General features: G+C 41.7%; 1 protein-coding gene across 7 annotated transcripts in view; it reads right to left on the bottom strand.

Annotated features, from left to right (window-relative positions):
* OSMR (oncostatin M receptor) overlaps positions 1–3,098 on the bottom strand; it is a 93,626-nt gene extending 90,528 nt beyond the window's left edge. For 4 of the 7 annotated variants that reach the window (XM_054489565.2, XM_054489562.2, XM_063664756.1 and 1 more), the window contains exon 1: positions 1,191–3,098. The gene's annotated coding sequence lies outside the window, so the exon portion shown is untranslated. The remainder of the gene's footprint in view (positions 1–1,190) is intronic. The other 3 variants (XM_063664755.1, XM_054489561.2, XM_054489564.2) reach the window with 1 other exon arrangement.
* Between the last annotated feature and the right edge of the window lie 10,251 nt (positions 3,099–13,349).

The raw sequence follows: 13,349 nt of genomic DNA, 5'->3' as shown, positions 1-13,349 counted from the left end.
GGAACATCAAGGGCTCTGAGTGCATTTTAAAGCAGCCCAGGAGAGAGAAAAAGCAAGACCATAATGAAACACCCCACCCAGTCTTAGAGTTTGAGCTACAGCACAGTGATCATGAGCAGACTCCAAACCCAAATCCTGATACTGTCACCTGCTAGCTGTGTAACCCTAGACAAGTTACAAAACCTCTTTGGGCCTCAGTTTCCTCAATAAAATAGAATAAAAAACTAGTACCCGCCTCACTCATGAAGCTTAAATGAGCTAGCATATGTCAAGTGCTTAGAATAGGGGCTGGTTCACAGTAAGTACGAACCATTATTATTTGCAGACAAGGAAACTAAGAGGTGATAAGTAGTTTGACCTGTTCCAAAGTCAGTTTTAATCTTGGGAATAAAACCTAAATATTTCTTTCTCCTCCATCAGAATTCCTTCTAGCTCAAACTAAGTATCCTACATTCAATTCTATCTTCTCTGCCTTCATAGGCCCTCCCATTTACTTCTCTTGAATATCTTGTTCCCAAAGTGTTTTCAAGGCAGGTCTGTTATCAAAGCCATTCCATCTGCAGCACCTAGCACTGTGCCTCCCGCAGCAAGGCAGGCAGGATGGATGGACGGATGCAGGCATGCATGGGTGGGTGGATGAAGGGCAGATGAAGAACTATCGAGAAAGGAATCGCGGTGTCAGGGGTAAAGCCCTGGCCTATGAGAGCCGGGCTCGGATTTCAGTGCCCTCACAGCTAGCTATATGGCCTTGGACAAGTTACTGAACCCCTCCGTGCCTAGGTTTCCAGAATGTAGAGGGCCACTTCCACTCAAGTGGCTGGAGAAGAAGGTAAGCGCCCCGGACGGACACTATTGCAGAGTCGCCCGGGGGTTCCTCTCTCCACCTGTGCTTGAGCTCCTCCCGCTTCTACATTAGGGACCAGGTGGGAGAGACACACGGATTCCCAGAAAAATGGCTCTCAGGTGGGAGTCAAGGGTTACGAGAGGAGAGGTAGGGGAAGCAATGAACTCCCCCACACGATGTGTTGGGAGAGAGGCAAGAGGGATTCAAGTGGGAATTTTCCACTCAACAAACAATCCCCCATCATTTGAGAAAAAGGCGCTGGGATGGTGAATTTCAAACAGACTGGGAAACGGGCGACTCGGCACTGTGCGGCCTGTAAGGAATGAATCGTTTAGTTTTTACCCACCAGGTAGGCGGGCCGGGGGCGAGGACCCTCCGAGCGCCGTCCGAGCGCAGGTGGTAGCCCAGCCAAGGCAAACGCTGGGCAGAGGCGGCACCGAGGAGGGGAACGGGCGGCTGCACTCCCGGTCGCGTCCAGCCGGGAAGGGCTGCGAAGTTGTCGGATTCTTTCCCGCGCAGCACCGGGCTCGCCCGTCGGAAAAGCCGCCGAGGGCGGCGCAGCGGCAGGGCGCGAGCAGAGCGGGGACGGGCGGGTCGGGGGTACTCACGCCGCGGGCGAAGGGCTCCACGAGCCGGGCCGAGTCCTCGGCGGCGCGTGGGGCGCGGGTGCGGGCGCCGGGGCGGACGTGCAGAGACGGCCCGGGCCGGGGCTATGAATCAGCTGCGGGGCAAGCGCGGAGGGGCGGGAGTTACTGGAAAACCGCGGGGGAGGGCAGAGGGGTGAGGTCTTTTGCAATTTCCCGTCTTGCTGCGCACTCTTGGCACTCCTGAGACCCACAGGAATTCCCTCCCTTCAGTCCCGGGGGGAGGCGGCCGCGATCCTGCGGGAGGCGCAGCCTCACAACCCGGACTTTGCGGGCGGGCGGGCACTGGTGGGAAGAGGAAGTGGGAGAGGCCTGGGAAGGAAACTTGGAAACCGAAAACTCGGCGGCCGAGGCTCCGTGCCCTGCGCGCAGCGGTGCTCCTGCCCCGGCCAAGGACGCCCGGGCCAGCCGGCGGAACCAGAGGGAAGCCGAGTGACCGATGAGGCCTGGGGCTGTGTATCCCACAGGGGCACTTGTCATCCCAAGCCAGAAGCCAAACCCGTGAGATCGCCGGCCGAAAATCTTCAGGCAAGAGAGGTCCTTTAACTAAATTTTGGCCGTGTTTCCATTTGGCGTCCAGAGCAATGAAAACGTGTTTGAACCGAATCAAAGGGTCCCCATTTTTCCCCTACCCGCGTTCTATCCAGAAACGCCCTGTCCGACAAAGTTTCTTCGGCTGCAACGGTCCCGAAACCTTTATTTCCCAATGCTACGACATGCTACACATGGTTTACTTTTCCCCTTAAAAATGCCATCCAATCTTCAATTTTTTTTTTTTTTTTTTTTTTTTTTTTTTTTTGAGACGGAATCTCACTCTGTCACCCAGGCTGGAGTGCAGTGGCGCGATCTCGGCTCACTGTAAGCTCCGCCTCCCGGGTTCACACCATTCTCCTGCCTCAGCCTCCCTAGTAGCTGGGACGACAGACGACCGCCACCACGCCTGGCTAATTTTTCTATGTTTAGTAGAGACAGGGTTTCACTGTGTTAGCCAGGATGGTCTCGATCTCCTGACCTCGTGATCCGCCCGCCTCGGCCTCCCAAAGTGCTGGGATTACAGGTGTCAGCCACCGCGCCCGGCCAAAAATGCCATCCAATCTTTACCGTGTCTGGGCCTTTGAAAGGTGCATTTGACTCTCTTAGAGGATAACAGGAGCCTTCCGAGGCAGCCTCGGACCGGGGGCTCCCATAGCCTCGCCTGTCTGGATGCCTGACAGATCAGCAGGCAAGGGGCCTTGCTCCAGGTCAGCTGTGCCTAGTTTGGTTTGAGTTTGGGGACCCTGGAAAGTATCATAAAAGGAAGGTTGTAGGAGGGGGGTGGGGGAGGGAACCAAGAGTGATCAACAAGTATCGACCATAAACATGTCTCAGAATCCTATATTGAATTGACTGGATGACTCAAAATAATGTCAGAATTATTTTAAAATGTTGCTTTTATGTTTGTTCACATATCTGGCTCCTCCCCAATGTCATCCCAAGGAAAGTTGGGAGTCCTTTTGTTTTTTTATTTTTCCTAAAACAAAGGCCTAAAGGCCCTAATACACTTAATACCTAATGGTGCCACAAAGACCATGATGCATAGTAAATATTTGATGATAATAAAATGTATTTTTGTCTCAATACATGTACGGTCCTTTGCCACACCTCTCATTACTTGAAGAGTTTTAAAGAGTCCATTAGTTTAGCCATCTGCATGGTTATGGAAACTGCCAAGCCCAAGAGTTGGAAAGTCTTTATGATTTTATATTTTATTGAGAAAAAAATTATTCTTTATAGAAACAGTTGAAAGGGATCTCTCTTCTAGCAAATGAGATGTCAAATAAAAATATTCAGCCCCGTATGAATTTCTAAAAAGTGAGGCTTATTTTGGGCTCCTATTGCAATTGAAGGAGACTGAAGTGTAAAAATTTGGTGCCCAAATATAATTTATCTGTTTTCGCACCATTCTAATTTCTTAAATTTATACTTTATTCTAGAATCTAGATGCAGTAGCACCTATAAATTCACGATCATACCCTTAACAGTGGGTGCACTGGGTCCATAAAGTCAGATCCACCCAAAACCTCCAAATATCAGTTTATTTGGAAATAATGTTTTTGCAGCTTTAATCAAGTTAACCTGAGGTCATATGAGATTAATCCAGTGTCTGCTGTACTTCTGAAAAAGGGGGAAATTTGGACACAGACACCCAGAAAGAACACTGTGTGACCACTGAGACAGATCCTGCTTATGCTGACTGAAGCCAAGGAATGGCAAGGTTGTCGACCACCACCAGAAGCTAGGAGAGAGGAACGGAACAGGCTCCCTTTGAACCCCTAAGGGGAAGCTAGCCCTGCCAACATCTTAATTTCAGACTTCTGGCTTCCAGACTGAGAATACATTTCTGTTGTTTTAAGCCACCAAGTTTGTGGTAATGTGTTATGGCAGCCTTAAGAAACTGATACATAGGTTATGTTCCATAAGTTAGTTTTAAACAATTATCCTGAAAATAGCTAATAGGAAAAAGATGAAAAATACCAATGGCTTATTAAGCTAAGAGCTAAAATATCCATCCTTGCTTAGTTTTGATAAGATTGTGTGGCCAAGGCACATATTATTCTGCTTCATTAAACACTCTTTTTATTTTTTTTATTTGTGTGTGTGTTTTTATTTTTATTTATTTATTTTGAGATGGAGTCTAGCTCTGTCGCACAGGCTGGAGTGCAGTGGCACGATCTCGGCTCACTGCATGCTCCGCCTCCCGGGTTCACGCCATTCTGCCTCAGCCTCCCGAGTAGCTGGAACTACAGGCGCCGGCCACCACGCCCGGCTAATTTTTTTGTATTTTTAGTAGAGACTGGGTTTCACCGTGTTAGCCAGGATGGTGTCGATCTCCTGACCTCGTGATCCTCCTGCCTTGGCCTCCCACAGTACTGGGATTACAGGCGTGAGCCACTGCGCCCGGCCCATTAAACACTCTTTCTTGACGTTCTCTCTTCCTTTCGATTTCAGTAGCAATACTCTCTCCATTCTTCCTTCATTTCCCTGACTTCCTCCTCCCTCATATTTTTGAACTTCTTGTTCTCCACTTGCCGCCTACATGTTGGTGTTTCCCAGGGCCCCAGGGCCTCTTGAATAATCATATTCACATCCAGGATTTCAATGATCACTTGTGCCTTGATGGCTCTCAGCTCTTCCTATCCATTGCAATGATTTCATCTGCACTCCAGACCGTACTTCGAAATCAGTATGCCCAAATTCAAACTTCAGTTGTGCTCACTTGATTTTATTATACTAAGTGAATGGTCCAGCCTTTAACTTTTACTAAATTAATGGGCCAGCCTTCATTTAGTGTCCTCTGGACACTGAAGTTAAAACCCTGGGAATGATTCTCCATCCATCCTCTTTCATCTTCCATCTTCCATCAGAAAGTCTCATATGTATAACTATTATGGAGGAGGGATTAGTGGAATGTATTGCTACCCTATCTAACTTCTCAGAGGAAAAATAGTTCTATAACTGTCAGGAACATTATATTTGTCTGTATCTCTATATCTATGTTTACATACATCTATGAAATCAGCTATGTAAATTGTGAAATATAATTATGATTCTATTTATTCCACTACTGTAAATGGCTATAATTACAAGATGGCAGCATTTTGTTACCAACTGATGGAATTTGAAGGTATTGGGGATTTTGTAAAGAAAGTGGCTTCATCACCTAAGCAGTGGATAATGGTTTACAATTACCCTCATCGACAAGTTCTGTAGAATTCTATTTTGTTGGCATATTATCACATTTGACTTTTTTTAAATGAGACAGGGTCTGTGTCACCCAGGCTGGAATGCAGTGGTGCAATCTTGGCTCGCTGCAACCTCCGCCTCCTGGGGTCAAGCAATCCTCCCACCTCAGTCCCCTAAGCAGCTGGGACTACAGGCACGCACCACCATGCTTGGCTAATTTTTGTATGTTTTATAGAGACAGGGTTTTGCCATGTTGTCCAGGCTGGTCTCGAACTCCTAGGCTCAAGTGATTTACCCACCTCAGACTCCCAAATTTCTGGGATTATAGATGAGAGCCACAGTACCCAGCTGACACTGACATCTTAAAGATTCACTTTTAGGCCTTAACGCGTGCCTCTGTGATTATTATTGGTGGTGATATTGGCCTTATTTCTAAAAAAAAGTTATTGGAAATTAAAATTATTTTGTGAAAATAATTATTTTGTGGAAAGCTAAACAGGTCTTCCAAAAAAAAATTTAATCTGAAATTTATCATAAAGCTTGATTAATTAAGGGACATCTGTTACTGAACTGAACTGGGTCCATTTGCCCACTGTGCAGTGGAACGCCAAACACCAAAACACTCGGTTCTCATAGCATGAAAAATTTATTGCAAGGCTACCAAGCAAGGAGATGGGTCTGGCTCAAATCTGTGTCCCCACCTGGCACTTGGGTCAGGTTTTATAGCCAGAAGATAATAAGGCATGACCTGAGTGGATCTTGCAATAAAGTGAGGCTGGGAGGCACAATCTGACTGGATCCTGCCATGAGGTGACACCAGGGCGCAATCTCATTGGATCCTGGATCCTGCCATGTGGTGTCCGCTTCTTAATTTAGTGGTCCAAGCATTTACATTCTGCCCATGGTTGCATTCTTAGTTCATGTGGGCCTCCTCAAGTTACATGACCTTCAACCTGGGGGTCCATGGCAACTAAAAAACAACTCACAGCTTTGCTATATAAATGGTGAACCATGAAGTTGAACCAGCTAATTAACACAGGAACAGAAAACCAAACACTGCATACTCTTATTAGTGGGAACTAAACATTGAATACACATGGACACAAAGATGGAACAGTAGACACCAAAGCCTACTGGAGGGAGGAGGCTGAGGATTGAAAAACTACCTATCAGGTGCTATGCTTATTACCTGGGTAATGAAATAATCTGTACACCAATCCCTCCCTCAACACACAATTTACCCACATAACAAACCTGCACATGTACCCCCTGAACCTAAAATAAAAATTGGAAAAAAAAAAAAAGTTGAACCAGACTGGTCTGGTGCAGTTACACATCTAACACTTCTAAATATGCAAAAAAGTGACACTGCAATGACAAAGCAAGATGTTGAGTGTAAGAAGACTACGTGGGACTTTCTCATTTTATCATTTTAGGAATTCCCTATAATTACTTAATGATGAATTGTTTTTTCTTTCAAAATATCTTAAGTTAATTTAAGTGATGAATAATATTATCCACAATAATTCTACAGGAATTCCTTGATTAAACTAGATATTATCTGAAAATTGATTGATTGATTGATGGATTTTGCACATTCCACCCTCTTCTGGATGTTGTAATTGTGCTCACACCTTCTTCCAGAAGTCATCAGAAACCAGACAATGAGGAGAACCTTCCTGGATCTTTTACTTTTTTTCCCTCAGGGACTTTAGGGAAAATATTGAATATGTGTTTGTTTAGATAGCTGCTTTTATTCTCTTGGCCTATGGTTATGGCACTTACTAAATTTGAGTGCAGTTGTTAATGCTAAAGGTTAGAACATTAATACAGTGAGAGAGAAATACTTTGGAGAGAATTACATGGGAACTTTCTGGATTTTTGAAAACTATTGGCTTAAGGTTGATCCGAAATAAGTCTATAGTTGTGTTTATATTTAAACTGAATTTCTTACAGAAAACATATAGTTGAGACTTTTTTTTAGAAGTTGACTGATAATCTCTGCATTTTAATTTGATAGAGAGTGTTTAGTAGACATATTTAAGGCAGTTATTGATATGCTTGTGTTTAGTCTACCATTTTACTATAGGTTTTCTGTTTTGTTCTCTCTGGTTTTGTTTTTTTATTCCTCATTTTCTTCTTTTTTTTCTGGACTATATAAATACTTTTTATCTTTTTATATTTTCATTTTAATTTTTTTAGAGTTGGGGGTCTCACTCCGTTGCCCAGGCTGGTCTCAAACTCCTGACCTTAAGCGATCCTTCCGCCTCAGCCTCCCAAGTAGTTAATATTACAAGCATGAGCCACCATATCTGGCTTTGAACGCTTTTTAAATTTCATTTTTATTTGCCTTTTTTTTTTCTTATTTCTCTTTGCATGATGCCTTAATGTTTTCTCTATGGATTACAGTATACATTCTTAAATTTCACTGTGTACTTGAAATAGTATTGTACCTTTTCACTTAATGGTCCATTTAACCACACACCCCATCCTTTACACTATAGTTGTAAAGTGTATTACATCTACAGACAAGATAAAACCCACAATATAATATGTATTTTAAAGAAATTAAGAGGAAAACTACTCTTTTATATTTATACACACATTTACCTTTAATGTTCTTAAATCCTTCCCAAAGATCTAAACTTCTCTCTGGTAGCATTTCTGTAAGCCTAACAAACTTACTTTAGTATATTTTTTATTGGAAGTCTATCGGAGGTACATAGTATTAGTCTTATTTTATTTGAAAATATCTTTATTTCACTTCATCCTCAAGGAATATTTTTGTTGGATATAGAATTCTATTTTCTTTCAACTATTTAAAGATACTGTTCTACATTTTACTGCCTTTCATTGCTTCTGATGAGAAGTCAGCCATTATTTGATTCTTCTTTCCTCTGTCAATATAATGTGTCATTTTTTCTCTGGTTTAAATATTTTCTCATTATCTTTGATTGTCAATAGTTTATCAACTATGTGCTTAGAAGTTTCAAAATTATTATTTACCCTGCCTGGCATTTGCTAAGCTTCTTGAATTTATAAATTTATGTATTTTACCAAATTGGAGAATTTTTCAGCCTGTATATCTTTATAGTATCTTTTCTGCACCATTATCTTTCTTATCTTTTTGAAATTCCAATTACAAGTATGTCAGACCCCTTAATATAGTCCTAAATGCCCATGAGCCTCTGTTGTTTTTCAACTTTTTTTCTGTGCTCTTCAGATTCAATAATTTCTATTGAACTATCTTTAAGCTTACAAATTCCTTTTGTGTTGTATTCGTTGGACTATTATATCCATCTAGTAAATTTTGTGTCATATATATGGTATATTTCAGTTCTAGAATTTCAATCTGTTCTTTTAAAATATATTGTCTATTTCTACACTGGTTGTCCCTATTCTTTTTATTATTGTGAACATATTTTCCTGTGCTTCATTGAGCATAGTTATTATAATTGCTGCTTTTAAAACATTGCTTCATTATTCCAATATTTACATCATCTTGTAGTCAATCTCCACTGATTTTTTTCTCTTATAAGAATGGATTACATTTTCCTGGGTTTTTTTTTTTTTTTACCTATGTTTGGATTGTCAAGTAATTTTGGAGTGCAACCTGTGCATTATAAATATTATGTGATGAAGATTCTGTTCTGTTCCTCCAATGACACTGATTATCTTTTAAAATGGCAAGCAGTGTGGTTAAACTCAAACTGCAAACCTGATATTGCTTACAGTAAGCAGAAGCTCAAATCTGAATTCACTTTTTAATGTTAACCAGGCTGCTTTGAGTTTGCCTTGCACAAGCATGGTTCAGAGATTATCCAATAATTGGTACTTACTTTAAATACAGCATTTGGGCTTCTTCCTCTCTTGCTCCCTCCTTTATGTTTTCCCTCCTCACTTTCCAAATAATGTTGTTGCTGTGAACCCTGACCCCTGGTTCTTCAAACCAGAAATATTGCATATTTTCTAACAGAGTTTTAGATATCTCACATTGCACAGACATGCACTAGTCTTGGGCTGAGGGTCATAAAATTTGGGAAAGTTGCTCCATGGCTTTCCTCTGCCAAGTGTTGACTTTCCTCCACAATCTGCCTGGTGTTGGTCACTCTCCACTGCTGATAATTGTTTTTAATTTTTAACAATATTTTTCTAGTGTTTTATATTGTTCTATGTTGGGGAGGGGCAGTCAATTAAACAGAGCTACTCAGCAATGGCTGAAAGTAGCACTCCCTGCAATTTTAGTTATATCTGCTAAGTGACTAGGTTATTGGGAGGAGCTAGTATGAACTGTTTCCTTTGCTAAATTAGATTTCTCTCCAGTAGAACATTCTTTTGGATGCAACCGAGTTTTTCAGAAGATTGAAATACATTTGCCATAGACCTAAATCTGGAAATTGAGTAAAAACCTTCTGAAATCATGTACGGTTAATCTATTATGGCTGAACATCACTTTAGAATGAAGGCTTAAATAAATATTAATACCACTATAATACAAAGGAAAGAATTTTAATCAAAAAAGGAGAATAGTTAAATGCATTCTTGGATTTCCTCTGAACTTTGTTCAAATGCTAAACACAAAATTCATTTGAGTGAGTTACAGTAAGCTATACCTTTATGTTTGTTATCTTATTTGTGCTTAACTTACCTCCATGTACACTAAAACAAACACTTCCTAAAGGCACTCACTTTTATACTCAATCTTATCAGCTACTTAAATGTAGCTCCTTTTGTCCAGTTATAATGCAATGGCAATTATTTTATCCATTATAAAACCGTGGCCTATGATACTTAGTCACTTTGGAATAATGGTCAGATAGTTTTCATACTCCCACGGGAAGTATATGGGGAACAGGCTAGGGAAACATGTTTATTCAAATTTAATACGAAGCAACCAAGCTAAGAGAGAAAATGATGGCACACCCAAGAAAGAAAGAAATGTTATTATATAAATTTTCTTAGCTCTCGAACCACAAATAATCATAAGAACTTATCTTCCTATCATAAGATCATGGAACATGATGCCTAAAGATAAAATTGTAAATGTTTTGAAAAAGAAGACAGCCTGGGCACGGTGGCTTACCCCTGTAATCCCAGCACTTTGGGAGGCCGAGGCGGGCAGATTACCTGAGGTCAGGAGTTCAAGACCAGCCTGGCCAACATGGTGAAACCCTGTCTCTACTAAAAATACAATAATTAGCAGGTGTGCTGGTGCATGCCTGTAGTCCCAGCTACTCCGGGGGCTGAGGCAGGAGAATCGCTAGAACCCAGGAGCTGGAGGTTGCAGTGAGCCGAGATGGTGCCACTGCACTCCAGCCTGGGCAACAGAGCAAGACTCCATCTCAAAAAAAAAGAAGACGACAATAGGCAATTTCTTCTGAAAATCTTCCCCGTTTTTAAAAAGAATAAAAAAGTTAAAGAATATTCTGCTTGACTGGATATTTAGGCTTACAAACATCCGTACTTGCAAAATTATATACACACACACAAACACACGAATGCTCATTAGAAGAACATTGTAGTGACAAAGAACTACAATCTAAAAATCTGCCAATAGAAGACTGAAAACTATGATTCATTCTTTCAAAAGAAGGAAGATTATACATGTATGCACCTATGGAAATATGTCCATCATGCACAACTCAGTGAAAAAGCAGAAGTCAGAAATGTGTATGTAGTATATCCATTTCATCTATTTAATTTCTTAATATTTATGGAGTAGATACATAAGAATGTTCTGGATAGGATTACAAGAAATTGATAACAGGTTATTCTTGTGGAGAAGGTCTAAAGATGAAGGATGAGGAGTAAGAGAAGCTTGTGCTTTTCATTTCAGAGCTGTCTGTGCAGATTGGCCTTTTATCATTGGTATTTTTACTTCTTAAAAATAATGATTTTTGAAATCAAAGAATGCCTTGCTGGAGAAGAAGCGTCACTTGTTATTTTTTGAATGTTATATTCAGTTTATAATCGATAAATATTTATAAAATGCTTATATACAAGGTATTGCACTAGGTTCTTTGGATAATCCATAAAACAACTTGTACCTTGGTCCCTGTCCTCAAGAAGTTTACTGTCCAGTTGTGGACTATGACAATAAACGCTATTTGTGATAAGCACCGATGGAGAAGCACAGGCAACAGTCTTTCAGGAGTTCAGAGGAGTGATGACTTTTGACTGTTAAGGAGGAGGGGTTTAAGAGCTACGAGAAAGAAAAAGTATGAGCCTAGGAGAGATAATAGAGATAACAACAGAATTATAGGAACTGAGCAAGAGGGTGTGTCTGAAAGGGGATCTTCCTCCTGACAAGGGGGGCTGATTTTTCTCATGGGAACAGCAAGATTGTTTGCAAGCATATTTTGTTGGTGAAGGCATCCTTTTACCAACTATTTCATTAGCACTATCCAGGGTTTCTGAGTTGCAGGGAAACTGGAGGGAGGAGAGACCCATTTTATACAGTATAGCCTTGTCAGAGCTGAAAGGAAGGTAGTACTGCCCAGTTTAAAGAGAGGAAGAAACTAAATTGCTTGCTGGAACCAAAGAAGACCCAGAGATGTCTGACTGACTGTTAGGCAGTGAGGCAGACATTCCAGGCTGGAAGAAAGATCTGAACAAAGAAAAACAGACTTTATTGAAAAGGCAATTCCCAGGCCTGCTGAATGTAAAGAGAGATGTCTATTGGAAGGAAGTAAAACATTCTTCATAAAGAAGGTTTGGAGCCAGATATAAAGAAAGATATTGAATGTCATATGATAATTTTTGCACTGAAATAGGCAATGGATAAAAGTTTGACAGTTCATAAAGCATGCATTTTTTAAAAGAAAAAGAGGATAGAAAAGGATAAAATATGTCTTAAGATATATTTTAAAAAACAAAAAACAGGCCAGGCACGGTGGCTCACACCTGTAATCCCAGCACTTTGGGAGGCCGAGGTGGGAGAATCACGAGGTCAGGAGTTCGAGACCAGCCTGGCCAACATGGTGAAACTCCATTTCTATTAAAAATACAAAAATTAGCTGGGTGTGGTGGCACATGCCTGCAATCCCAGCTACTTGGGAGGCTGAAGCAGGAGGATCACTTGAACCCGAGAGGCGGAGGTTGCAGTGAGCCGAGATTGCGCCATTGCACTCTGGCCTAGGCAACAAGAGTGAAACTCCGTCTCAGAAAAAAAAAAAAAAATTAGTTTCCTCTAGGAAAGTCCCTGGGTGCCTAAGCGTCAGAGAGGAGAGTCTTAAGTCTCCCTTTTTCTATCTTTTGAATTTTTACTTATATAAATATATTATTTAAAAATTAAAATTAATAAAATGATGATTAACAGACAGAGACTAAATTAAAGTGTTGTATGTATGAGCTGAGATTAACAAATCGGCTTTATGTAAGCTAGGCAGACCTTCGGTGCCAAATAGCCTGAGTTTAGATGTAGGCTGTGCAGCTATTGTCTGAGAATGCTGGCTCCTAGCACCTGACAACAGTTTTAGAAATTAGATTCGTAGAGCTGAAGAGATGCCTCAACCCATACGGTGCTGAGTTGGGGCACGGACCCTCCCATGGGGAAGAGGTAACCCTTGTTCTAGGTTAGCCCATCACCAGATGGCAACTTCAGGGTCATTTAGCAGACAATTCAACTTGTCTCTCTCCACACACTCTCTCTCTTTTTTTTTTTCCTTTTTTTGAGACAGAGTCTAACATTGTTGCCCAGGCTGAGGTGGAGTTGTGCGATCTGGATTCACTGCAACCCTGACCCCCCAGGCCCAAACAATCCCTCCACCTCAGCCCCCAGAGTAGCTGGCACTACAGGCATGTGCCACCATGCCCAGCTAATTTTTGTATTTTTTATAGGGACAAGGTTTTGCCATGTTGCCCAGGCTGGTCTTGAACTTGTGGGCCTAAGCAATCCTCCCGCCTCAGCCTCCCATAGTGTTAGGATTACAGGCATGAGCCACTGTACCTGGCCCACACTCTTTTAATATTTGTTTGTTTAAAGAACAGCATTCTGGGCTGGGTGTGGTGGCTCACACCTGTAATCCCAGCACTTTGGGAGGCCAAGGTGGGTGGATCACCTGATGTCAGGAGTTCGAGACCAGCCTGACCAACACAGTGAAACCCTGTCTCTACTAAAAATACAAAAAAATTAGCTG

The sequence above is a fragment of the Pongo pygmaeus genome, chromosome 4, assembly GCF_028885625.2.
Source record: "Pongo pygmaeus isolate AG05252 chromosome 4, NHGRI_mPonPyg2-v2.0_pri, whole genome shotgun sequence".
Lineage (NCBI taxonomy): Eukaryota > Metazoa > Chordata > Mammalia > Primates > Hominidae > Pongo > Pongo pygmaeus.
This window is presented reverse-complemented; position numbering and strand designations above follow the sequence as displayed.